This window comes from Crinia signifera, chromosome 4 (assembly GCF_055691185.1).
Source record: "Crinia signifera chromosome 4, ASM5569118v1, whole genome shotgun sequence".
Taxonomy (NCBI): domain Eukaryota; kingdom Metazoa; phylum Chordata; class Amphibia; order Anura; family Myobatrachidae; genus Crinia; species Crinia signifera.
This window is the reverse complement of record NC_139220.1, coordinates 297769223-297795714: the sequence shown is the minus strand read 5'-3', so window position 1 is coordinate 297795714 and position 26492 is coordinate 297769223. Positions and strand designations below refer to the sequence as shown.

Below are 26492 nucleotides of genomic sequence, written 5' to 3'. Positions count from 1 at the left end.
AATGGTAAGGGGCGTGTTCACGTGAGTCACATGATGGTGGCTGGCACGGCCCATAGCGCGTAAGGGGCGTGTTCACGTGAGTCACATGGTGGTGACTGGCACGGCCCATAGCGTGTAAGGGGCGTGTTCATGTGAGTCACATGGTGGTGACTGGCACGGCCCAGGCGGTACCAATTTGGTAGGGGGCGTGGTCGCGTACCCACGGCGGTGGAACGGACACGTCCCAGGGGTACCACATTAGCAGGAACAGAGCGCACCGCTCCCCTTTCTATCCCTTGCCCTGCAAAAGTGTTTGGTTATGATTATGGATTTGTGAAATAAAGCTGTGACCATTTTAATTGCCACAAACTATGTCGTCATGTTTCCATTATTTCGTTGACCAGAGCGGGGTGCCGGTAAGTCGCCCTCTCCCGCCTTAAGGGAGCGCAGGGGGCCAAAATGGCCCCCGGAGCAGGATAAGGGGGTGGGGCGCTAGGCACCCTGCAGGTCAACGGCGGGAAAACCTGGGTTCGGGGGGATGGGGGGGAGGCAGCAGCCAGGGTAGCCGGTCCCCTTCTTGTCACCTAGCCACAAAGAGGGCCAGTGAGAAGGGACAGGTTTAATTGAAGGGGGAGTGAGCAGCAGCAGGAACAAAAGCAGAGAGCAAGGGGGCTGAGCTCACTCATCACCCAGCTAGGACAGAGACACCCACCCACCCAGCCCAGTTGTTTTGGTAAAAGCCGGGGAAAGGCACTTGACAGGTGTCAGGTTGTAAATCTTGTATTGGACATGTTTAAAAATGTTGTAGTTGTCACGTCAAAATGTTGTGTTTAAAAAAAAAAAACAAATTAGAATATTTAAAAATTCAAAACAAAAAAAAAATAATAATAAAAAAAAAATTATAAAAAAAATTATAAAAAAAATTATTAATAAAAAAAATAAAAAATTATTGATAAAAAAAAACAAAAAAAAACAAAGGGAGATATATATATACTATTTGCATACTTGTTGTATTATGTTGTATAGGAAGGCTATATTGGCTATGAGTGTAATTGTAACATTGGCTTTGGTTGTCATTGTCATTACGGTGTATAAGATGCTTGAATAAGAATGTTGTCACAGTATTGCGGGAAGGGAGCGGTGCACAAGGCAGGAAATGTAGGGGAGTTACAGAATGCCTCGCATACTCACCATTAGGCGGCCGCACGCCTGGTTCCAGCATTAATACGGCAGGGGCCATACGGGTTGCGTGCCAGGTAGGGTGAGGTGCGGATGGTAGCTGATCCCATAATGGTAAGGGGCGTGTTCACGTGAGTCACATGATGGTGGCTGGCACGGCCCATAGCGCGTAAGGGGCGTGTTCACGTGAGTCACATGGTGGTGACTGGCACGGCCCATAGCGTGTAAGGGGCGTGTTCATGTGAGTCACATGGTGGTGACTGGCACGGCCCAGGCGGTACCAATTTGGTAGGGGGCGTGGTCGCGTACCCACGGCGGTGGAACGGACACGTCCCAGGGGTACCACATTAGCAGGAACAGAGCGCACCGCTCCCCTTTCTATCCCTTGCCCTGCAAAAGTGTTTGGTTATGATTATGGATTTGTGAAATAAAGCTGTGACCATTTTAATTGCCACAAACTATGTCGTCATGTTTCCATTATTTCGTTGACCAGAGCGGGGTGCCGGTAAGTCGCCCTCTCCCGCCTTAAGGGAGCGCAGGGGGCCAAAATGGCCCCCGGAGCAGGATAAGGGGGTGGGGCGCTAGGCACCCTGCAGGTCAACGGCGGGAAAACCTGGGTTCGGGGGGATGGGGGGGAGGCAGCAGCCAGGGTAGCCGGTCCCCTTCTTGTCACCTAGCCACAAAGAGGGCCAGTGAGAAGGGACAGGTTTAATTGAAGGGGGAGTGAGCAGCAGCAGGAACAAAAGCAGAGAGCAAGGGGGCTGAGCTCACTCATCACCCAGCTAGGACAGAGACACCCACCCACCCAGCCCAGTTGTTTTGGTAAAAGCCGGGGAAAGGCACTTGACAGGTGTCAGGTTGTAAATCTTGTATTGGACATGTTTAAAAATGTTGTAGTTGTCACGTCAAAATGTTGTGTTTAAAAAAAAAAAAAAAAATTAGAATATTTAAAAATTCAAAACAAAAAAAAAATAATAATATAAAAAAAATTATAAAAAAAAATTATTAATAAAAAAAAAAATTATTGATAAAAAAAAAAAAAAATTATTGATAAAAAAAAAACAAAAAAAAACAAAGGGAGATATATATATACTATTTGCATACTTGTTGTATTATGTTGTATAGGAAGGCTATATTGGCTATGAGTGTAATTGTAACATTGGCTTTGGTTGTCATTGTCATTACGGTGTATAAGATGCTTGAATAAGAATGTTGTCACAGTATTGCCGGAAGGGAGCGGTGCACAAGGCAGGAAATGTAGGGGAGTTACAGAATGCCTCGCATACTCACCATTAGGCGGCCGCACGCCTGGTTCCAGCATTAATACGGCAGGGGCCATACGGGTTGCGTGCCAGGTAGGGTGAGGTGCAGATGGTAGCTGATCCCATAATGGTAAGGGGCGTGTTCACGTGAGTCACATGATGGTGGCTGGCACGGCCCATAGCGTGTAAGGGGCGTGTTCACGTGAGTCACATGGTGGTGACTGGCACGGCCCATAGCGTGTAAGGGGCGTGTTCATGTGAGTCACATGGTGGTGACTGGCACGGCCCAGGCGGTACCAATTTGGTAGGGGGCGTGGTCGCGTACCCACGGCGGTGGAACGGACACGTCCCAGGGGTACCACATTAGCAGGAACAGAGCGCACCGCTCCCCTTTCTATCCCTTGCCCTGCAAAAGTGTTTGGTTATGATTATGGATTTGTGAAATAAAGCTGTGACCATTTTAATTGCCACAAACTATGTCATCATGTTTCCATTATTTCGTTGACCAGAGCGGGGTGCCGGTAAGTCGCCCTCTCCCGCCTTATTGCTGTACAGTCCCAGTCTGACTCTTTACTTGCAGCATGACACAGCCTCTGCTGGTAGGCATATTGGCTATTAGTTTCTATACATTCTGGATGTATTAGACCTCGCAGTGAGTAAGAAGTCACATCTGTGTCCCCATCCGATTGTGGCAGGGTACAGAGTGTGGTAAGAAATAAGTAACTGGTTAGTTCTGGATGTTACTCACCTTAGGTAAAGTAAGGTAAGGTGGGAGACAGGGGCGAATTTAGAGGTCAGGCCGCCCCTAGGCACAACATTTTTGGCCGCCCCCCCCTATTTTAATATAATCATTATTAAGGTATAAGTCTATCTATCAGTTTGGACTGCTAACTGTATGGAGGACCCGGACGGAGGGAGGGTGAATTAACTTTATTTGCAGTTTCAGTCTCTCTCACACTGACTGACTGCAGGGAGGTTCGCGCTGCTCAGCCTAGCTGCTTTCCCCGCCTGCGGCAGTGAGCCAGAGCAATTCAGCTCAGCTCACCTAGCGGCGGAGCCTGACGCGCAGGGGGAACGTCGGAGATAGCCGGTGATGTACTCTGCATGGCAGAGCGGGTAGACAGCGGTGGGTGACGAGCGGCACTGCCGCTGACATATGATGAATCATGTCGGTGGCGGCGCCGCTTGTCACTTGCCGCTGCCCACCCGCTCTGCCATGCTGTTATTTAAAAGAAGTCAGCCTGCTGTGCCGCCCTTGATAGGTGGCGCCCTGAGGCCGGTGCCTCACGGGCCTAGGCACAAATCCGGCCCTGGTGGGAGACCATGGGTGAGCTTAGAGTGGATATTTCATGTTTCTAGCATTGTTGTGCGGCCAGACTAATGCATGGTACAGCCTGATCCTGTTACAGTAAATGGGTTACGTTCTATGGAACTGTCAGCGTGATCTCAGTATGGAGAAATAAATATTACTTCTAGTAAGCAGATTGTGAATAATAATAACCTACAAATTATATTGCTGATATGTCTAAATCTAGTTATTCATTGTAAATGACATGAAGGGAAAATAGTAATACACAGGGTTTTTTTTTTTTTAACAATCTTAATATGGGCAACATACACATTCTTCTACTGTAATTAATCTATGAACAAGATCACGACAATGTATATAATGAGAGAATTGCATGCTTTGTTTCCCATTTAGCAATGTACTCACGTCAATAGGTGATTTGTATTATTATATTCGTGACACCTTGTGCCAATAAATTATAAACATATAAATAAATGTTATAATAAGTTCTGCTCTTATTGAGCAATATGGAGGTGCTTGGGATACTTACAAGAAATATTATCCTACCAACCATCATCTAGGTTAGTCGTTCTCAACCTCGGTCCACAGGACCCCACACAGTGCGCGGTTTCCAGGTCTCCTCACATAATCACAATTAAAATAATTAGCTCCACCTGTGATCTTTTAAAATGTGTCAGTGAATAATGAGTGCACCTGTGCAGCTGCCGGGTGACCTCGAAAATGTGCACTGTTGGGGGGTCCTGAGGACCAAGCTTGAGAACCACTGATCTGGGTGACCTTGTCTCTCTGGTGGGTCCCTGATTTTAAGTTTGAATCCGGGGTGTGGGACCCCAAAAAAGCTGGCGAAAGATAGTAACCCATTCTTGCCTACCTGACCCTCTTCTTCAGTTAGAAAATGCTCTGTTCCTGGGCTTCCCTGGTCATGTCTGATTGCCATCACCTGTGGGGAGCTAGGTAATTGCTAAGAAAGGTGTTTCCCCACAGGTGCTGGCAATCCTACATTACCAGGGAAATCCAGGAACAGAGCATTTTCTCCCTCATGGAGAGGGTCAGGTAGGCAAGTATGCAGTAACCCCAGGGCAGCAAACTAGTAACAAACTAAGTTGTTATGGAGTTAATAAGAAAGAGGCAAAAACTGGGGGGTTAAAAGGTGTTAAACAGGTGAAAAATGCTAGAATGTAATATATTAGTGAAAATAAATGTTAAAAAGTGCTAAATACATAATACGGTGTGCCACACCAACCCAGGGGGTTCATCTGTAAAACTGACAATTTGTACACATTTGTAGGTGCATACAGACATGGCGATCCCCAATGCTGCCGCGGGGACCCGACAACTGCATACACACTTGCTGATTCCGGCGGGCGACAAGCGGCAGCTGGGAACCTTCATTGTCCCTTTAGTTTCAATATGCAGTCTGGGAATACTTGAGACCAAACTGGTTAAAACCATTCGGAACAGGTTAGCTGAGTGCTACTTCAAGATGAAAGGATCCCAGCCTTCAGGTGTACTATATACACAATACTGAGTACATAGGAGAAGGGAATCTTGGACTGCACTCCCTAATTAAAACCATATTAAGGGATGCTTACATGCTGAGACTTTTAGTTCTACAATGAAAAAGAAAATACAGTGCTGATGCACACTGCATAATCTCCTATGTAATAGCCCAGATCTGTCACTCTGTGACTGTGCATAATGCTGGGCGGAGTCATAGAGTGACAGATCCAGGCAAATAGCCTATCAGCGCAGCACTTGCTGAGATTGCCCCTCCCCAATCTCTCATCAGGAAAAGCATCACTCAGAGACTTGCAAGTGATAAAGCAGTGTAAGTAAGCACCACCCGCAGCACACCCACACCAACAGCACCACCAGACACCCTCCCCCCACCTGTGGCCACCCCCCCCATCCGCCACTCCCCCACCCACGGTACTAATGCACCCATCCCTCCCCCTCGGCACCCCCACCTCCTAAACCCGCAGTATCCCTGCACCCAGCTGACCAAACACCGCACCCAGCCACCCCCCACACGCAGTACCCATGCACCCATCCCTCCCCCACTGCACCTCCTGCACCCACAGCACCCCCGCAACTGCCTGTCACTTAACTGGTGCACCCCCGCACCTGACCAACCCACACCACCCACACAGGGTGCCCCCCGAATGGTTAACTCCACCACCCACAGTATCTCTGCACCTGACACTGCCCTACCCACACCTCCCCCAAGCACCCTCCCCTACCCACAGCTCCTTTGCACCCAACCCTCGCCCACCCATGCCTCCTGGTTCCAAACCCGTTGGCAAAAGATGTTGTGTAGCCAGCCCGGGGGGACCTATAAACGGCAGTCCAATAGGTCAGGTGTTTGAGAACGGTACAATGCCTTTAAGTTTGAATGACAGGATCCGATAATAAGCAGGTGGTCAACCTCTTCTTCAAATGGTAGTAGATGTTAATTCTCCAAAGTCAAAGCTGTGAGTAAACACAGCGGAGAAGTGGAGAAGAGGTTGACCACCTGCTTATCGGATCCTGTCCTTCAAACTTAAAGGCATTGTACCGTTCTCAAACACCTGACTAGGGAAGCCAATCCCGGGGCATTTTTTCAATCCCGGGATTCGGGATTGAAAAATGCTCAATCCCGGGATTCCCAGGATCCCGGGATTGGCTTTCCTAATAAAAAGACACCCTAGCTGCCCCACATTTACCTTCATTTGAGGGTGCAGCCCGGTTGCTGGGTGGGGGGACGGGTTGTCCATGGTGCGGGCTGGCGTGCTGGCATGCTGGCTTCGTGCTGGCTGGGCGGGTAGGCTTGCTGGCTTGGCGGGCGAGTGGGCTTGCTGGGAGGGTTCATAGCTGGCTGGGCGGGCGGGTAGGCTTGCTGGCTGGGCGGGTTCATAGCTGGCTGGGCGGGTTCATAGCTGGCTGGGCAGGTTCATAGCTGGCTGGGCGGGTTCATAGCTGGCTGGGCGGGCGGGCGAGTGGGCTTGCTGGGCGGGTTCATAGCTGGCTGGGCGGGCGGGCGGCGCGGCATCACATTGCCGGGCGCGACCTCTGCCTGCGCAGCGTGACCTCTGATCTCGTCACGCTGCGCAGTGCTGCCGGGAGAAGATGCTCAGACGCTACCCGGCATTAGACTGCGCGCATGCGCAATCTAATCCCGAAATCTCGGGATTGGAAACTCTAATCCCGGGATTGAAATCCCGGCGTTTTGGGGGCCAAATCCCGGGATCCCGCCAATCCCGATCCCGGGATTGGCCACCCTACACCTGACCTATTGGACTGCCGTTTATAGGTCCCCCCGGGCTGGCTACACAACATCTTTTGCCAACGGGTTTGGAACCAGGAGACCATAGGACACTCAGGATTACCACCCAACGGACTCACTGTGCAATTGGACGTCAATCCCGATCCACGCAGGTTATATCAATCCCCCATTGGTGATTATTGACACTCCACAGGTCCCCTTTCTACCTAAATTAGGTCCTTCATTTTAAAACTGTGTTATGTATGTCTAAATGTGAATAAATTGGTATTATTTTTAAATTGATACATACACCTTTTAATTTGGTATAGCGCTGCTCCTCTTTTTTCTTTCTTCTATATGTTTTTGTTGGGGATCTGACCACCCCCGGTAGCAGCCGCTTATTGGAAACCAACCCATATTAAGGCGCTCTAAAAATTAACCTAGGTTAATTATTTGCCAGAGAGAGAGGCCTATTAAGCACGTTCTCCGGTGATTGTGCCCACGCTACTCCTCTGTGTGTGTGTGTACTGCAGTGATAATTAATGAGTGCACCAGTGCTTCAGTGTAAAGGTGCCCACAGACGCATCGATCCCGGCGTGCGTTGTGGGCTTAACTAGCACACATAGCATCGCATCGTGTGCCTTGTGCATACGATGTGCATGCGATGCGATACTATGCTAGAAAAAGCTAGTACAAAAAGTATGTGCAGCACATACTTTTTGTACTGTACGATGGGGTGCAGCGGGAGCGCGCACCCCATCGTATAGCATCGCACCGCCGGGATCGGTGCGTGTGTGGGCACCTTAAGAGTCACCCTCAGCTATGACTGTGCAACATATACCGTAAGATATAGTTCTCTTCCCGGCATGTCACATGATCTCTCTCTATATCTCAGTGGGAAAAAAAACATTAGACAGAGAGAAAAAAATACTAAGAACTTAGGGACTGATTCAGAGCCATGCACTACGGGCCGAATTCAGCCCCGTCCCTGATGGTCTGGGTTTACGCAGGCATTAGTGGGAGGTAAGGGTTCTGGGGCAGGGAAACTCCCAGGGTATTATGGGCCTCCGCATAAAAACACCGGGCGTTCCCCTGCAGACACAGGCATGGTGATGCCTGCTTAGGGCGGGCGGCTGCCATTGGCGCCTGCACCAAATTCAGAGTATAGTGGGCGCTAGAAAAAAGTCAGTCCAGGCTGACTTTTCTTAGCGACAGCCGGAGAAATCATTCGATGATGAGCGACCATCGAATGAATTCTCCTCCTTGGGGCCACATGCGAGGGGATGTGTCAGCGTGCAGGCGACGTGAACCTGATCGCTGGCATGCGAATATACGCAGTCTAGCGATTAGGTCTGAATCAGGCCCTTAGTGCACAGTGTGAAATGTATATATATAGATGACGCTCACCTATTAACCCTGAGAATATAATACAGGTGTCATATCAACTATTAATGCGGGAGTGTAACATAATATATTGCCTGTCATATGATGTATATAAAGTTACATCGACATAAGATACTGAGCCAGATGCACTAAGCTTCAACAGTGATAAAAAGGAGAGTGAGAAACAGCCAGCCAATCAGCTCCTACCTGCCATGTTACAGACTGTGTTTGAAACATGACAGACAGGAGCTGGTTGGTTGGTTGTTCATCACTCTCCATTTTATTACTTTTGAAACTAAGTGCATCTGGCCCACAGCCTTAAGCCTATTACTCTAGGGCAGTCATCAACCTGAATGAAATAATAAAAAAATATAAATAATGTAGCCTCCCAGGACTGACATCAGAAATTGTGGGGCCTAGGACTTACAAAACAGGCACGCCCAGCCCCCCATTTTGAACCCTAGCATGCCTGGTAAGACCTCCGATGTCCTCAACCAAAGCCATACTACTCTACCTCTACATTGCTTAAATTGAAATCTGACAAATAATAGGGCCAGATGTACTAAGCTTCATAAGTGATAAAATGAAAAGGCAACTTGCGCAGGCTAGCCTTCGCTCCCTGCTCACACCCTTCAGGCATTTGGGGGTGTGACACCAGCGTGTTGTGGACGTCCCTCAGAAACCGCAGCCATCCCTTGGCCGTTGGGTAAGGGGGCAGCTGACTCCATCAGCAGCCTCCTTCTCCCCACGGCCATCGCAGCGACTAGTGAGTCCTGACTTTGGATATCGCTTATATATTTAGCCAGATCTGTCACTCATCCCCTGTGTGTATAACGTTCCCGCCCAGCGTTATACACTAACCCGCCCCCCCTAGGGAAAAGACCAGTGTTATACACACCACCACCACCCCCTTGACATCACCTTTTCTTTCCCAGCCAGGGCTACAGTACACGCTCACCATCCACCATGGTGTAGGTGAGCGGCACATACCCCCCCACCCCCGGACCCCTGTGACCCCCCTCCCGTGATTCTCGGGCCCCCCACCCACGCCCCTTTCGCGATTCGCATACCCCCGCGATTCACGCCCCCCTCCCGCGATTCATAGCACCCCCCGCGCCCCCCATCATGTGATTCGCGGCACGCCCCCCCGACCCCCTCTCCCACGATTCACGGACCCCCACAACCCCCCTCCCGCAATTTCCAGAACCCCCCCTTCCCGCGATTCACGCGCCCCCTGCCACAACTTTTATTAATGTCTTGCCCACATACCACTATTATACAGCCTTCTGCTCTCATGCACCCTCACTCCCTTCCAGTGGGAGGAGACGCTCACCCACTGCCGGGAGCTGCATACTGTCCCCCACCCTCCTCCAGTTCTAGGGATGACCATCAATGATTTCAAATCATCGATGGTTTATGGCCGATGTTGAATACTTTTGCCATTGATGTGGGAGGACCAGATAGTTTCCCTACATCGATGGCAAAGGAGAACCGATTAGGTTTCAAATTTTTTTAAGGTGCCGGGACACGGAGCATAGCTCCATCCCCCCACACCAGGAAGTCCCGCCACCGAGTTCTGATTGACACATGGCCTATTCAGTCAGATATAATGGATGATCATTGATAGCTACAACAATCGATGGTTATCCAAGTAATATTTTACTACTATCGATGGCCATCCCTACTCTGCAACAGCCAAAAACCTTTACTACCCCTCATGCCCACACACCCCTATCACTGCCCTGCCTCCTGTTCTCTTGCCCTGTAACTTCCGTCAGTGGGGACCCACTCACCCTGTGTTGCCCACATTTCCCTATCATGCTTTATCACCCAGCCTCCTGCTCTCATGCACCCTAACGCCCACCCAGTAGGAGGAGACACTGACTCAGGGCTACCGTCCTGTACTCCTGTGCTGCCACGCTGGTCCTTCACTCACTGGCAGAAGCTGCACAGTGTCCCCCACCCTCCTCTTTAGTCCCCCTTATGCCCACACACCCCTATCACTGCCCTGCCTCCTGTTCTCTTGCCCGGTAACTTCCGTCAGTGGGGACCCACTCACCCTGTGTTGCCCACATTTCCCTATCATGCTTTATCACCCAGCCTCCTGCTCTCATGCACCCTAACGCCCACCCAGTAGGAGGAGACACTGACTCAGGGCCACCGTCCTGTACTCCTGTGCTGCCACGCTGGACCCTCACTCACTGGCAGAAGCTGCACAGTGTCCCCCACCCTCCTCTTTAGTCCCCCTTATGCCCACACACCCCTATCACTACCCAGCCTCCTGTTTTCCTGGATCGTGACCTCCGCCAGTGGGGAGCCGCTGACTCAAAAACACCCTACTATACTATTGTACACACACACACACACCTAAACAACACGCACACCCCCCACCCAGAAATGTCACTGTACCATCCACACTATCAATGTACATCTTACTCTGAAAACGCTTTTTAATTAAACAAAACAATACACACCACCTTCCAAATCATATGCTCTCTATTTAACACATTTCACCTGTAACTCAAGTTGCAATAAAGGCCATCTTTCATACAATTCTAACCATATTTCTCACAATACAAAAGCTCACAAATTAAGGGGGCGCAGCCCCTTACGCCGGTGTGAAGAGCGCCCGTAAGGCGCGATGAATCACCTAGTTGATATATATTACTTAATTGGCATGCAATCTAGAACCTAACGAGTGGGCAAAAAAGTGTAAGATGAGATTCAATGTGGACAAATGTAAGGTCATGCACCTTGGGAGACATAACCAGTGTGGTAGTTATAACCTAAGCGGGGATGAATTGGATTATTCAGTACTTAAAAAGGATCTAGGAGTCCAAATAGACAACAAACTAGGGTGTAGTGCTGAATGTAATATAGCAAATAAAAAGGCCAATAAAACTCTAGCATGTATTAAAAGGGGCATGGAAACTAGGGATTCAAAAGTAATTATGCCTCTGTACAAATCATTGGTTAGACCGCACCTCGAATACGGAGTACAATTCTGGGCCCCACACTTTAAAAAGGACATCATAGAATTAGAAAAAATCCAAAGAAGAGCAACTAAGCTTATTAGGGCAGAGCTCGACAAACCCCGGGGGCCAGGTCGCCACTGCGACCAGATTCTGCTTCCTGGCGACCAGATTTTGTTGGGGAGGAAGCAGAATCTGGTCATCGCCGGGTGCACTTGCGGTAACAGGTCAAGTAGTCATTAATCTACCTGGCGGTATGAGACAGAGGCACAGAGTCCATCCCTAAGGAGCAGGTCCGCCGCGGCATTGGGGGCCAATCACAGTTTGCGGTTCAGCAGGCAATCAGACCGCCGTGAGCTCTGGTCTGGCGCAAGATCAAAATAGCCATGGCAGAACGTGGGGTAGCCCTGCGTCGAACCGAGCCTCCCCACTGCCGCGGCGCAGCAATCAGCACCAGCACCCCCTCCTGTCTGCTCCCCCGGCTCTCGCTCAGCGTGAGCCAGGATTCAACTCCTAGAAAAGCGGCGCCCCGACACCTGCTCCCCCCCCTCTTCGGCTTCCTACTGTCTGTCCGGTCCCTGCACTGGGGCAGCCACTTGGATCGCGTCCCTCAAGCTCCGGCTGGATGTAGCCGACAGCCCTCCCTGTGCTCCGTGCAGACCTCAGTATTCCTTACCACACTGGGAGAAGGCTGCTCAGAGTGACAGCTCCGGCGGGGCAGGCACCTCCCACGGCGCAGAGGTCAGCACCAACACACCAGCACCCCCCTCCTGTCTGCTCCCCGCTTGGATGTAGCCGACAGTGGCCCCTGTGCTCCGTGCACACAGGAGACGTGTCCACAGGGTGGGGGGGCTGCCGCGTACCGGGGATTCCCCACTGCCGCGGACAGAGGTTTCCCCACTGCTGAGTGGTAGCAGCAGTGGGAGAGCTGTGCTAGTATGGCATCATAGGGAGAGCTGTGCTAGTATGGTATCATAGAGAGAACTGCAACAGGCGTATTTTGCCAGGGGGATAGCTGCGTCAGGGGTATGGTGCTAGGGGGATAGCTGCATCAGGGGTATGGTGCCAGGGGGATAGCCTCAATGGAAGAGATGTGTCAGGGGTAAAGGATATATATAATTAATTACATTTCACTGTTGCCAAGCTTTTTGGCAGGGGGAGCAAAATGTATAGTTACTCCACTGCGCAGTGTACCTGCTCTAATACAGCTGGGTGGATTGAGGACTTCTCTGCCTGGCTGTTACCGTTACCACGGATGGTAACGGCAGGGAAGAGGAGGGATAATTCCCCATAGCAACGAGCATGTTAACCCCATGGCACCACATGTAACTCCTGGCAACGAGCATGTAAGTAGTAAGTTGAACTTATGTGGCATAATATGTAATAGGCATTACACCGTTTGGTATTATATGTGATGGGCATTACAGCATGTGGTGCATTACAGTGTTTGGTATATGTAATGGGCATTATGGCGTGTGATATATTTAATGGGCATTATGGCGTGTGGTGTAATATGTCATAGGTATTACGGTGTGTGGCGTAATATGTCATAGGTATTAAGGCATGTGGTATAAGACGTAATGGGTGTGTGACATGTGTAATAGGCATTACAGTGTAAATTTTGGGTGTGCGGCTATTTTTAGTTTGTCTGGCTCCTACTTTTTCATCCTGGCTCCTAGATTTTAAAGAAATTTGTCAAGCCCTGTATTAGGGGAATGGAGACTTTAAACTACGAGGAGAGATTAAGCAAGCTGGGAATATTTACACTAGAGAAGAGACGTTTAAGGAGGGACATTTTCAACATGTACATATATATCAGGGGCCAATATAATAAACTGTCAAGCACCCTTTTTTCTGCTAGACAGGAATCTAGGACGTGAGGGCACGAGTTTAGATTAGAAGAAAAAAGATTTTGTTCATCTAGAAGAAAAAATTTCTTTACAATCAGAACAGTCAAACTTTGGAACTCTCTTCCTGAAGAAGTGGTGTCGGCAGACACTATACATACGTTTAAAATAAGGTTGGATAAACATTTATTGGTTAAAAACATCCACGGGTATGAATAAGTAACAATCTGCCTTTAAAATATCAGAACATACTATACAACAAGGGGTTAGCTACTATAAACATAGGTTGAACTAGATGGACGCAAGTCTTTATTCAGCCTCACCTACTATGTAACTATATGTAACAACACAGGTTGAATGATAGAACTAAAGCCGGAAGATCAGATAATGTATTGATCCATTTACCATGCAACGTGTATTGTCTCTATACTGCATGTAGGGAAAAGGTCAGATTGTGTACTCATCCAGGTACATTTACTACAATGGGAGTGTCACATTTCGTGAAGCACCAGCCGGAGTGTAACGGAGGCTGGGTGCTTTAATGTAGGGCTGTTGCATGAACGACAGACTGGAGTGAAGCAATTGAATAAAATTAAACCTTTTTTAATGTAGATACTGCGGTACAAGATATGAATGATGGCACAGTGAATTACTGTAGATCTTGATAAATTGGAAGACAATAATAAACAATACTTATTGGAAGAGCTTGAAGATGATTGAGAAGTTGAATGATTGGATGCTTGGAAGGTTGCATGATTGAATGAAAGATTGGATGAAGAATTGGATGATTGAATGAAGAATTGGATGATTGGATGAAGAAGGGAATGAGAACAAGATGAAGTCCAGTTGAAATCTGTGCTGAATGAGATCGTTGCTGCAGAACGAGGGATGCGAACCACGGATAATAACCTTCAGGAGGTGAGGATGAAGATGACACCCTTTGGGGGGTTAACCTTGTCCTTGTCCTAGGCAGCAGAGGATTCCCGTGGACGATATGGTGGAGCAGTAGACGATCAGCAGGAGATCAGGATAGACTTTTACCAAAAGACGATAGATGCCTGTAGTGGATACTACAGGGATAACCAGGAATGTCCAATGATGCTAACGGGTGGACATCATTGTACTGACTGCTGGTCTGGCCCAGCTAGTCAGTATTTACGGGTTGAGCTAAGCGGTGATTGGCTGCGCGTGTGACATCACCCTTGGAGCTGCGCAGCATAGGCTGTGGAAACCAGGAAGATGGCCGCCGTCAGCTGCGGCAACAGAAACCATCCGGCGGAGAACATACACGGAGGCGCTGTAGCCTACGCTTCCCAGCCTGAGGTCTAACATGATACGGACACCACCATGGTGGCTCGTGCCTCACGCCACCCTGAGCCCACACAGCAGGAGACAGCCGGCATGGGTATCAGCAGCGGAGGTGAGCGCCACGACAGAGGGTAACACATCAGAGGAGCCAGGGTAGCTGAGATGGTGGTCGTGACAGGGAGTTCTATTTATGATGGGATGTTGCATAGCAACCAATCTGATTCTACTTCTTGTTTATTTAGCACCTTCTAGAAGATAATAGACAGAATCTGATTGGTTGCTATGGGCAACATCCCATCTTCAATAGAACTCCATCTTAGTAAATTTTCCACATGTAATAGTCGTGGGTATATAGGTGCCCTCAGTGCTTAAAGTGGTCTTGGAGAGGTGGGGGAACGCCTTTCCCTTTGTCACCTAATTGCCCCCTCTTCCCTCACCCAATTAAGCCGAGCCAGGGCCACTGGTTGGGTTTTTTGCACATCCTGCACACTATAATGCTTTTCTGTTAAATTAAAGTGCAGGGCCAAGATGGAGGATGAACTAGTTCCACCTCACCATAATACCCCTTTTACACCTAATAGCCTGGTTGCTCCTGGGTTTTTAGACCCTGCTCCAGCCCAAGTGCGAACCGGCTTTTGACCTCTTTCACACAGCGTCCCCACCCGACATAATTCCAGGTGGGTGATGTCACCTGAGATGGGGCCTGAGCCGGCGCTGGGAGATGACAGGATGCAGAAAAGCCGCAGATTCTAAGTGTTTGACAGTCTGTTGCCGTTCAAGGGGATTGGACAGCCTCCGTTTTTGAAAACAGAGTCATTTTGTTACCACTTAGGGGGAGTGAGGAAGAGGTCAGGGATCTTCTTCATAGGACAGAGATTTCCGGGCCTCTGCGACACCCAAGCTATCCAATGTTTAGTCTGGTGATCAGATGTTAAGTCTTAGGCAGCACTGTAACTAGCTCCCACAGCGCCCTGCAATGGACCAAGGTCAGCAGCACCTGGAAACCACAGCAGTCTCCAGAGTTTGGTCCGCTGTGGGGTACTGTTTGGAAACCCCTCTCTAAAAGTCCTGCATTTGCCGTACGCATCTGGTGTATGCACATTTGCATATGGGAACGCCCAGCCTTTCATGCCCTCAATGCTCTAATGACGCAGGTGCGGGGGGGCAGCCAACTGATATCACCGGAGGTCAGCTGCCCGCCCACTTCCTCCCGAGCGTCCACACACATGTAAGTGACTTTAGAGTTACTTTTATACGCCGACCATTGAATGATGTGGGTGGATCCCACTAAGCTGCAAATGGATGTTACTGTGTAACATTCATTCGCAGGACCTGTCATTTAGATAACCTAGAGTACCAAAGCTTGCTATCTGCAGCATGGAATGTAAAGGGTAAATATGAATATATGAACCATAGAGCTGTAACAAAGAACACATGTAGACACGGGGCTTAGTTACATGATGCTTACACTGATAGAGGTATGACTTACAGTGTAGGTGACCGGGACTCTTTGAAGGTAGAGACATGGAACAGCCCGCAGGCTCATATAATATAGTTAATATTTAAAGAATTACTCAGAAGGGACAATAAACGGTCTTTTACATTTTATTGGTCATTTCATTTGTTATTATTATTATAATGATTCTTTGTAGACTTCTTGAGTGTAATATATTGACATTGGTAACAATACTATCAGGGATTTGTATAAAGGCAGATGTGGAAAAATAGATTTTTCCATAAATAACAAGTCTGTTGGAGTCACATAGTACAATAGGCAATCCTGCTGTGTTATGGTACGGTTACAGGTCTCATGTTGCACTATAATAGGTGCAAGCAGGAGCTGCTCAAGGGGCGAGCTGGAAAGGTGACTGTCTGGGGAGCTGCAGCATTGGGGCCAGTGGCGTAAGTTCATCCGAGTTGCCCGGAGGCCAGACAAATATTGGTGCCCCCCAAACAGCTCAATCAGTAAGGTGTCTGTCTCCATTAGGACAGGTCATGGGATCTAATACAAAGTGTGGCACTTGCAAAATGTTAGAACCCAATCAGCCAGTATACTTGGTGTAAAAGCCAATAACAGCCTCTGAGCGCAGCATGCTGCAGCTGGCACAAGTGCTTCCTCAGACACTTATCATTAGTATAAAGAAGCATGGGGAACGCAGCAAGCCATGCGAAGGGAGCATGGTACACTTTTTCCGTGTCCTTGTCGACTGTGACAACATTTGGGACAAAAAAAGTGAAAGACCTGGGAAGCAATGTCAACCTAATGCTTGTGTCAACCTTTTGAACCTGTCGATCATAGGCATGTCGACCTTGCCCATACCCATCATTTCTGTGAGTAAAAATACTGTGCCGTTTTACCTCTCTGTGGACAATAGAGGAATCTGTATTGGGCAATTCATACATACATATCCAGTACCCTGTAGTGTGGTGTGTCTGTTCATCTATACTGAATATGGCATTTGTTGTGAATCAACACAATAATTATTTCTGTCGTCTTGAACTAAGGACTTTTTAAGCTAATAACAGAACCCTCTGTGCATGACAAACATCAGCAGTGCAGCTTTGGTATTATTATAGGAAAGTAAGGACTACATGCATAGACCTCTTAGCTGGAACTGAATTTTCTATCCACATTTATCACATTTGCGTCATGTTCTGACTTCTTGTAATATTAATGATCTTGTAAAATGTGTATTTCCTTCCTCTTTTTGTTTTCTACGCTGCATTTCTTACTGGTTTGTATATTCTGCGGTCTACCTCATCCTCTTAACAGAACTTGTACAGAGACGCCTGCACCTCAGCCATCCAGTCTTGTGCTCAGTATAATGTACTTCCAGATATTACAAACTGGTTGCATGTGATCAGCGGAAGTGGTGCATTCGCAGGGGCCATAGCCATGGATGGATTTAGGGGGGCTCAGGGGGATCAGTACCCCTGGCCCCCCTCTATCTGGGGGCCCCCTGTGGTCGGCCATAGCTTATGTGAGGGGAGCAGAATTATTGTTGCACTGAAGAAAAAAAACACAATTGTGACAATGCCCCTGGTGCGAACCAGTAAAAGAGGTCTGAATCTGGGACAGCAACAGCTTCTGCGGTCTTCACGGCCCTTCCGATTGAGGAGATCCTATGGCAGGAGATGAAACACCCCGGGAGAGGCCCACAAAAGAGTAACACCATCTAGCAGTGATAAATATTTATTTAAACAGGATACTTGGACCAGTCGTTGCAATGCATATACACAAGGGTGCAAATATCGCAAAAGTTTCATTGTATAAACAATCATTTTAAAACATTTCAATAATCAATGACCACTTCAGTATGTAGAATGGCTAAACTGCAGCGGTAATAGCAGACTTTACCAACTGACGTTAAAGAGAGGACGGTGGCAAATATAACAACATCATAATAATAATAATAATACGAAAGACATTTGCAAAGAGGAAGGATGGTACTTATGTAGTATCTGGGCTGCCGATTTTGTGATTGTATGCCTTACCTTAAGGCATACAATCAGATTCGATGCGATGCGATGCGATTCGATGCGATTTTGCATAGGATTCAATGTTAAGAAGGTCCTGTTCATTTCCCCACTATCCAAGTGGGCATAGAGTTGATTTTATATAGCGTGGCGAGCGCAGCGAGCCACCGAGCCCGAAGCGTGGCGAGCGAACGCATATTTCTTAAAAAGTATTCTGTGTCCCCTCGCGGGGCTCGCTACGCTCGCCACGCTTCGGGCTCGGTGGCTCGCTACGCTCGCCACAGGTTTATATCCAACTCCATGCCCACTTGGATAGTGGGGAAAGGAAAAGGACCCCTTTTTCCCATTGAATTCTATGTTAAAATGGACTCAGACCATTTTAACTTTGAATCCTATGGAAAAATCTTGACCATCGCATCGCATACGATTTGGTCGCATGCGATGCGATCCGATCCGATTTCTAAATCGGACGCCCAGATACTACATAAGTACCGGAAGGATAATACATCACAAAGACACTATACCAGTAAATGCAAAATGACCGTTACTTAAAATGTCCGCCAGATGGCGCTACACACCCTGTGTATGCTGAACTACAGTCTCTGCCTTAAGCAAAAGTACTCAGAAATTGTCCCTCGAAGGAAAATCCTCACAAGTACAGCATTAGGCCCTAGCTGAGTGTGCACACTACTTTAAGTAGAACAGAAAAAGTTTAACGGTCCTCTCAAGAGGGACAGGCGGGCTCCCGTTCTCTAGGGTAGCTCCCTGTTGGAAATGCAGCAAACAGGCTATAAGGGTAGTCTTATTACACAATGGCCTCTGCGATGGGGTCAGAGGCGCTCCACGCACCTCAGGGGGGGGGCGCCTACCCCCCCTCCCCACCGGCCTCCTCCCCCGGCGCCCCCCCCCCCATCGCCGCAGGCTTACCTGTCTGCGTGTCCCAGCTCCCCTCCTGGCTTCAATTAATAATTATATGCAGACGGACCACGATAAAATGTCCGCCCCCATACCGCAGACAGTTTCAGAGAACTGTCTGCTTTATGGGGCGGCCATTTTATCGTGGTCCGTCTCCATACAATTGATTGAAGCCAGGAGGGGAGCCGGGACGCGCAGACAGGTAAGCCTGCGGGGGATGGGGGGCGCCCCCACATGCACAGCGCCGCCCCCCCCGTCTCTCCTGCGCCCGGGTCCATCCTCTGCCTGGCACACCCTGTGAGGTCACCTGGCAGCATCTAAGTGTGGCTGTCAGTCACCACCGGCTAGAGTCTCCTGAGCTGTCAGTACGCGCCCACTGTCTCGCCTCCCTCTCCTGCGCTCTGGTCAGCACGGCTCTCCAGGCCACGGGCAGGCTCTCCAGGCCATGGGCAGGCTCTCACGTGCCAGCACTCTCCTGCACCGGGGCTTACTCACTCCACTCGGTACGTGTTCTCTCAGTCTTGCCCGTCCGGCTGCTCACTCCTTACGCGTCACCTTTGACCCCCTCCTCTTCATGCTCCCTCAGCCAGCCAATCCCCTGGGACTAGGCTCCTTTCAAATGGAGGGGAGCTGGGGCACTCCCTGGGTCCTAACACCATGCTTCATGCCCCAGTCCATGGCCAAAAAGGGTCTGTTTAAATAACGCTGGGTTGAATTTAAGAAGGGGGGACACCACTACAGTGGGGTGCCACACAATCCTATCAAAACTATTAGCCTGATGCCAGACATGTTACTGAGGGGTAGATGTATGAAGCAGTGATAAGGGAGGAGAAGTGACAAAGTGCCTGCTACTTAATCACAGGCCAATCAGATCCTGTCCATTTTTGCACCTAGCCTGTAACTTATCAATCATTAGCTGAGTGGCCGGTGATAGAGTACCAGGCACTTTATCACTTCTCCCTTATCGCTGCTTCATACATCTACCCTAATATCTTATTACAGATAATATGTATGTATCTTCAGCTAAAGCTTTTTCCTATCACTTATATTAGGCCTATGGGAGAGATTTATCAAAGCTTGGAGAGTGATAAAGTCTAGAAACATACACTGCCATATCAGCCTGTAAAATGACAGTTAGAGCCTCATTGGCTGGTACTTAATTTCTCAACACTTATCTCTTTCCGCGCTTTGATAAATCTCCAGCAATGTCTGTAACATGGAAGTTAAGAAATTATTGGTTGGTACTTTGGGGCAGATGTATTAAGCCTGGCGAAGAGATAAACTGGAGATAAAGTGGAAGGAGATAATGCACCAGCCAATCACCTCCTAACTGACATATTTCAAACACAGCTGATTGGCTGGTGCATTATCTCCTTTCACTTTAACTCCAGTTTATCTCTTCGCCAGGCTTAATACATCTGCCCATTTATCTTTCTCCACTTTATCTCTCTCCAAGCTTTGATAAATATCTTGTTTGTATTTTACGATCCACGTGGACTACAATTGAGAATGGTAAAGTGTGCCACACAAATGCACCATGCGAGGGTACCCACTACACTAATTGGGGGTCTGTGTATACAGATGTCGACATATACACCCCCAAAAACTGAAATACTCATGGCAAACTTTTCCTGCATCGACCATTTCCATGTCAACATATCGCTTGTGTTAATCTTTTCAGTGTCGACCATTTATGGTTGACCGAATGAATGTCAACCTAATAATCCACACGCCCCCCCCCCCCCCCCCCCCGAAAAAGTGCCCCTCTGTAAACACTGTACCCCCATGTCTTGTGACACTTCAAAGGAAGCATCAACTGTCGTTCCATACACAAACTACGTTCTGGACTCCGGTCTGTTAAGCTTGTCTCAGTTCCTGCCTGGAGAACGGGAGGACTGGGTGTATCACTGTATAAGCCCGGCATGGATGCCTATGTGAACTGGATGCAGGGGAAGTGAAACCTCAAAACCTCTAGGACCCATAGCACCCCACCCACTATAGTTACACCCTGGCATCTGCATTACAGGAAAGGTTTATTCTTTCTTCTAGTTAGATCAGCCGCTGACATGCATATTACATACTTCCCAGGTCCAACGGGACCTTCGCGCGCTGTGCAGCTGCATGCCCAAAATTTTGGGGGCATGGCCTCGCAGTGAGGGTGCTGCCCCTCTGCGTCTATTCCCCACTGACAAGCGGGTGGCAGCGGGGACTCCCAAATGCCCCCCTCCGCCGCGGGACACTGCTGGCTCTGCACGGGCCGTGGGAATGTCCCCAAAAACCAAGACGTTCCCGTGGTAAACGGGACAGTTAAGAGGTATGATATTATAGTACAGTTGCTACATACTTTACATACATTGTACATACATTGCTAATAGAGCTACACTTATTTGCGCCTGTCTCCTGTAAGTCTTCCTTGGAGACACGCCCACATAAGAGGCCAATTCAGGATCACTCGCATTGATCCGAATTCAGCCCCGGCCCGACGGTCAGGGTTTGTGCATGCGAAAGTAGATGGCCGCGGCGAGTTACACACTTGCCAGGCTGTTCGCAGCGGGGAGAAAGGGCTTGGGTATTGACGGTTCTGGACCATGGGAACGCCCAGCGTTTTATGAGCACGCGGGCGGGCCGATGACTGCCAGGGGCAGGTCGATGACATCACATAACATCAGCTGCCGGACCTGTCTTCATCCCGGTGCTCGCAGTTGAGACAGACTTTTATTTGCAAAGGCAGGACAAGTTATTGGATTCATCAGCAACCATCAAATGATTTCTACCGCCAGCAGCTCATGCGAGGGAATGTGTTCTCGATGTTTGCAGCTTAACAAGCCAACCTGAATGAGGGCCTAAGTGTAGATCTGAATGTGTGTGGCATTCTGTCTCACAATAGATGGTGTAGCATTTAAACCCAGCCTCCGTCCTTATTATACTAATCAATGGGTCCTCAAACTGCGGCCCTCCAGATGTTGTGAAACTACAAATCCCAGCATGCCTTGCCACAGTTTTAACACTCCCTTATAGCAAAACTGTGGCAAGGCATGCTGGGATTTGTAGTTTCACAATATCTGGAGGGCCGCAGTTTGAGGACCCATGTTAATCTGAGGCCTCTTGCTTCTCCTTCAGGACCTGTAGATGCTTTTCATGTAAATGAGCCAGTTGTTCTCTGAATCACTTCTGTTTCCCTGCTGGGACTCCTTTGTGTAATCCTAATGTATTCATTGTTTGCACCTGTGTTACCCATGTGGCCAATTAAGAATGCTCCCTGGCTCGTAACACCTCAGTCTCCCGATATCCTGGGCAACACGTTATCTGGTTGTGCCGTGTTCAGAAATATTTCCTTGCTGCTCTCAGGATCCGGACCTCTGTCTAAGTGCGGCTAGCTGTGGGATCACCGTGCGCTTGGCCTATGGACTGCTCTTCTCTCCTTCCTGCCTCAGAACCTTGGGCTTGTCTTTTTATCTTAGCTTCAAGCTATGGTTTTCTTTTTGAATATTAGAAGCTATGGTTTTCTTTTTGAATATTAGAAGCTATGGTTTTCTTGTTTTTTTACAAGTCAACAGCCAACTGGATAGACTAGATCTGAAGTTCTCCTGAAGCCGGGTACAAGCCCCCTTGGCTGGTCATCTCGGAAACTACCACGGAAGGTCCATTTTCTCATATATATTCTTACAATATGGAATACCATGTGTCTTACCAATTTCTTGGGATCTCTACAACATCTGGTACCCACATGTATCCCTGTGGTCAGTATTGTTCCAGGAGAGAGACCTTCTCCTGCTTGCTACGTCTCTCTACCTGCTTTAAATAATTGTCAGGTGTATCCAAGCGATGTGATGTCTTATTGACATTTTTCCCACCCTGACAATTTCTTGGATCCAATGTTGAACTTTACTACATTGAATTATGTGTGCCACTAGGAGGAGCAAACCACTTGGATCTTCCATACTGTCTTGGTTGCATGCACCATGCTGATGTCATATTGACCATGTGGCTGGAACTGGCCTAAACATGCCTGCGAAGATGTATATAACTTAATTGACGAGATTTCTTTGGACTAGTATATTCTCTGCCAGAAAAAAGGTTTGTATTGTATCCAGGGGCAGATTGGGTGTAGACTTAGCAAGTGAGGACTTCCACACATTTGTCTGGAGGGTCTGGCCTATTAGATACCTATACTGACATTTCCCTGCATGCCTAGAACATTTTTTTCTCAACAATCTATGATTGAAGTATATCTGTGCTTGAGCACAGGTGCTTTTACTAGTACATTTTACTTGTTTTGAGCATCTGTGTTCAAGCAGGGAATTCTTTAAAACTGCTAAGTAACTGAGTTTTGGAAGCACTGGGCTACAAGGATGCCTGTGTCTGCCCAGGTAGACTAAAAGTGCCATGGTTGTGCTGGGACTTGTAGTTGCCGCTCAGCTGGAGAACCCCTGGGAATCCTAGTGTAGAGCTGGAGCGGGTGTGGTGATTAATGAAATAATTGAAAGTGTATATATTTTTTAATCCATTTGCAGCAATTGTTCCAACTTGCACCTGACTTGTTCCCATCTACGTTGTGTCCACAGAACCCATAGTGAGAAGTCTGCATAAGGCAGCATATGCTTACATCCAGTGCTGGACTGGCCCACAGGTTTACAGGGGAAACCTTTAATGGAGTAAACTGCCTGGGAGATCAGGTTATAGCTTGTGCCCATACTTGCCTACCTGACCCGTTCCAGGGGTGTCAGGTAGGCAAGTATGTTCCTGGACTTCCCTAGTAATGTATGATTGCCATCACCAGGCTGTGGTGAGCTAGGTAATGGATAAGAAAGGTGTTTCACCACAGGTGATGGTAATCATACATTACCAGGAAAGTCCAGGAACAGAGCATTTTCTCCCTCTAAGACAGGGTCAGGTAGGCAAGTATGGCTTATGCACCTGAATTATCATCTATATATATGTCTAATGTCCGTGACTCTCTGAAACACTGCCATCTGCTTTCAGAGAGTGAAACTACATCTGTTTCTCATACATGCACAAACACAGAAGGTAGCAGACTAGCTTTCAAAGCTTTTGCTTCAAGCGAGCTTACTAGTACATTATGGGGGAAATTTACTAAGAATACGAATGCAAAAAGTTGCATTCGTATTCTTAATACGAATTAATACGACAGCATACCTTGTATGCTTTGTCGTGTTCCGGAGGGGGATTTCCAAAGCAGTCAAATACGACAGCTTTGTAACCCTCCGATGGCGTATTAATTCGTATTAGCTGGCCGTATATACGGCCGCTAATACGAATTAGTGTAGGCAGTCTGCACGGATCAGTCAGATCCGTGCAGGCTGCAAGATGTAAAAAAAGAAAAGAAAAATAAATCAAAAAAAAAAAAAACGGCGTGGGGTCCCCCCCCTACAGCTGTAACCAGCACCAGGCTGAAGGAGCCGGGGCCGGTAATTAAAAATCAGGGAACCCGACAAATAGGGGTTCCCTGATTTTTAACAACCATCCCCAGGCTCCAGGTCCGGGGCTTGTTCCCAAAATACGGGGGACAAAATGACTAGGGGTCCCCCATATTTTAAGAACCAGCCCCAGGCCAAACCAGCCAGCAGGGTAATGCCACAGCCGGGGAGAGACTTTTTATACAAGTCCCCCTGGCCAAAGCATTAACCCTCTGACCAGTCAGCCTGGCCAGGGGCCCTGGGGGAGTGGGGACCCCCCACCTCCACCGGTGGAAGGAAATCCTACTCACCCAGGTCCTCCATGGAAGTTCTTCAGTCTTGATCCGCCGTAGTCCAGTTCTTCTTCCAGGTTCTTGGCTGCTCAGCGGCCAATCAGGAGCACCGCTGAGCAGCCAATAAAATCATTCTGATGAGAGGCGCGGAAGATGAAACATCTCTGCGCCTCTCAGTCCGCTGCGGGGAGATGCCGGAGTCGCCGGTAACAGTCGCCGGTTACCATTTATTTTTACTGGATGTTCTAAGTGCCGGTCCTCAAGACCCCTATATATATATATATATATTATACAGAAAATTGTGTGTGCGTAAAGGACAAAGGCCCTTATTCTAGTTCACTCTTTCTGACAAATTCCTTCTTAGATGGACAAAACCATGTGCACTGCAGTTGGGCAGATGTAACATGTGCAGAGAGAATTAGATTTGGGTGAGTTATTTTGTTGCTGTTCAGGGTAAATACTGGCTGCTTTATTTCTACAATGCAATATAGATCTCACTTTGAAGTAAAACCCCATCCAAATCTAATTCTCTCTGCACAAGTAACATCTGCCCCCCTGCAGTGCAACTTGTGTTGTCCATCTAAGAAGGATTTTGTCAGAAAGAGTGAACTAGAATAAGGCCCAAAATCCTTAAATTTTAGGTATAACAGGGGCTTCGCCCATTTTGCTGAACAGGCCACACCCATTTATGAGACCACGCCCACTGTCCCAGGAGCGCGCGCATTAGGGTGAGAGGGGCGGAAATCTCCAGGAATCGACAATGAGTAAGGTGGCAACCCTATCTGTGCCAGAAGCACAGCAACAATGCAGAGCTGACTACCGCATCGGCTATCGCTTAATTGTGTCTTCCCCACTGCGAGTGTCCTAGTTACCAGTATTTTCAGCAATAGTCTGGACACTGTTGGGTCAGCTGCAAGGTTGCTGTGCTTTGTGCTGCCTGTGTGCCATGAGCAGGACACACCTGGAGCTGCTGCTACAGCATGTACCAGCCCTGCTTTCTCTTCACTGCCTGGGGTAGGTGTACTGGGCTGGCTGCCACCAACCCAAAAACTGCTGGAAAAGGGGGGAGGGGTAGGTTGTGTGGTAATAAACACTTGCTGAGTGCTTTCACCCTAGACCACCAGGTAAATCAGAGTTACAATAGATAAGCTGCTTATTTTAAAAGGAATTAAATATGGTTATCTTAAACTACACAAATTAAATGTAGTATATATATATATGTATGTATAAGGGACGTGCGGTGAGGTTTGTGCATACCTCCCAACATGACCCTCTCCAGGAGGGACACATTGCTCTATTTCTGGACTTCTTACTTAGTTAATGATTGCCATTACCTGTGTTGAAGCACCTTTCTAATCAATTAACCTGTGTGAAACAGGTGATGGCAATCATAAATGAAGAGGGAAGTGCAGAAACAGAGCAATGTGTCCCTCCTGGAGAGGGTCATGTTGGGAGGTATGGTTTGTGGTTGGTGAGGCACTGGCTTGGTGGAGCCAGCGCCGACAGGCTCTGTGGGGAGCGTTGGGACCAGGTTGCTCATGCGCTGACAGGCAGGTGCGGTAGCTGCCCCCTGCATAAGCAGCAGTGACCAGAAAGAACAGCTCCTGCCTGTCAGCACTGAAAAAAGCAACCTGGACCCAGCGTTCTCCATTGCTGGCTCCACCAAGCCGCTATGGCGTCTGCCTACATCAGAGGTTCCCAAACTTTTTTTAGTCACGGCACCCTGAAGCATCAGAATTATTTCACGGCACCCCATGGCTAAAGGTTTATCATTAAGAAAGTTAGAAACAAATATTAAGTTAAATAAATTGTGTTTAAATCCCATCCTTAGGATCAGTGATGTGGTAATGGACAGGTTTTACTTCTGTTTGTGCACAGTTTGACTATTATATTGGACATAAATAACATGA

General features: G+C 48.3%; 1 protein-coding gene across 2 annotated transcripts in view; it reads left to right on the top strand.

Moving 5' to 3' along the window:
• The first annotated feature begins 2240 nt into the window (after window positions 1–2240).
• The window catches only part of LOC146075670 (beta-1,3-galactosyltransferase 2-like), a 42513-nt gene continuing 18261 nt past the window's right edge, over window positions 2241–26492 (top strand). Inside the window, exon 1 of one of the 2 annotated variants that reach the window (XM_083185133.1) lies at window positions 2241–3128. The gene's annotated coding sequence lies outside the window, so the exon portion shown is untranslated. Of the gene's footprint in view, window positions 3129–25554; window positions 25597–26492 lie in introns of those variants that run through there. The other variant, XM_083185134.1, reaches the window with a different exon arrangement.